The following is a 2,121-nucleotide window of genomic DNA, read 5'->3' as shown; positions in this document are numbered from 1 at the left end:
GGTTTCTTCCTGTCACATGTTCAATGTCGCCACCTGGCGAATGGATTTGAAATACCCTGTTATCCAACACCCATACTACCATAATATTTAGTATGCCGGACTTAGTATGTCCCGATGAAAAATGCAGTATGCCAAAAATGCAAGGATGTTGTACTCTATCCGGTTGCATTTCTCAGTATGCAAGCCAGCATGCTTTTTCGGCTATTCTGCCCAACAATCCCTTGCGCAGCAGAAGATACGTCACATCGAGAGAGGCCTTGAAAGTCGACGGTTGATACTTGGTGGTACTACAGGTGTGCGTTGATCCTTGAGATCACCTGCATTATTATGTCCCAATTGTATGCACACTGTGCAACAGTAAAGTAAGAATAAAAGCAATGCGATTTTGAACGCGGCCATAGTCATCCTCACTGCAGAGCCAAGTGGGTGCAGCTCGACGTCCAGCTCACCGTGGTGAAGACGTGTTTGTTGTTGGATATTCGACAGATATTCGCATATTTGACCCTCCGTAGCTGGCAGCCTGTAATTTGTTCTTTTTAGTGTTTGTTTTAACAAGTTTAATTTATTTTAACATCCTCTCAAACAAAAAAAATCCTCTCAAACATGTCTGACCAGGTCCCTTTTGGTATGGTACTTAACAGTGATTGTAAGGCTAAGCTGGATTGGTCTAAACACACAAATGAAGATGTGATGTTATACTATGGTAGAACTGATGGTCTTTTAAGGGATGTATATTATCTACCCAGCGATGCAATTTTGTGCTCTGATGTGAATTGCAATGATAGCTCTCACTGTAAGGACCTCTGTATAATTGTATTGCAGGAGCTGTGTACAAGGCCAGTAGACCATGCTTTACTTACTCTAATAAAAGACAAGTCTAACATCAAGCCAGGGGGGAACAAGTATGTGGGTACTTATCATGCTGAAGCCAAGAACGCATATGAGGCCTGGGTCCTGGCAGGTAGGCCCAGAGAGGGGCCTGTCCTGGACCACAAAAAGCTTACCAACGCACGCAAGGTATAAATATGCAGTTCGTTATATCAGCAAACATGAGCAAGTAATGAGAGTGGACTCTATGGCTGAGAAGCTTCTTGGAAACAATGTTACTGGCTTCTGGAAGGAGGTGAGAGCACTGAACAGAGTCAGTGCATCGTTACCATACTGAAGGAGTTTCTGGAGCCGACAAGATATGTGAGCTGTGGAAGCAATATTATTCGGAGCTATTCAATTGCGTTAAGTGATCTCTACAATCATTTTAAGTTGTTTTCAAAGCTCAGCCAAAGAGGTGTGCCCAATAGCATAATTAGGATCCTGGCATATTGGTATGCTAACCAGAGCATGCAGGTCAAGTGGGGGAATGCAGTCTCTACACCATTTGGCGTGGGTAATGGGGGGGTTACTCTCACCTGCCCTTTTTAATATTTATATCAATGATTTATTTGATCAACTAAGAGCCAGTAAAACAGGATGCATGGTTGGAACACCCTGGTTAACCACCTTATGAATGCAGATGATTAACTATCTTTTCTCCTAGCAGTGCTGGGTTTCAAGAGATGCTGAACATATGTACCGAGTATGCTGTCAAATTTGATGCAAAAAGAGTGTTCTGATCTGTAAAACAAGGAGATATGGATTTAAACTTTCCATCTTTTTACCTGGCAGGGCAGTTTTAACTGTAGGTAATGAACTGATATCTAGGACACATCATCGCAGATCAAATGTGTGATGATGACATCTACAGGTAGCGCCGCATGTTATATGCACAAGCTAAGATGCTGGTTAGAAAATTCCACTGGTGCTCAGATAAGCTTGTTGAAAGCATACTGTACTCCTGTGTACTGCCCCCTTATGGACCAAGTTTAAAAAGTCTAGCATCCAGAAGCTCCAGATAATGGTTTGCGTATACTGCTTAAAAAACCCAGGTGGAGCAGTGCAAGTGTTCATGTAACCTCATCATTATGGTGCTGTCAAACCTTGGTCTTTGTACTGTGCGATAGCAGTCATCCACGTGGAAACACTGGTATCATTGCCTGTAATTGTCGTGTTGTTTGTGTATGTGCCGTTTGTATTGGTACGTGTATGTATTGGACCCCGAGTCTGGAAATAAAAGTTGGTTGCCTT

The sequence above is a fragment of the Gadus macrocephalus genome, chromosome 4 (genome assembly GCF_031168955.1).
Source record: "Gadus macrocephalus chromosome 4, ASM3116895v1".
NCBI classification, from domain to species: domain Eukaryota; kingdom Metazoa; phylum Chordata; class Actinopteri; order Gadiformes; family Gadidae; genus Gadus; species Gadus macrocephalus.
This window is presented reverse-complemented; position numbering follows the sequence as displayed.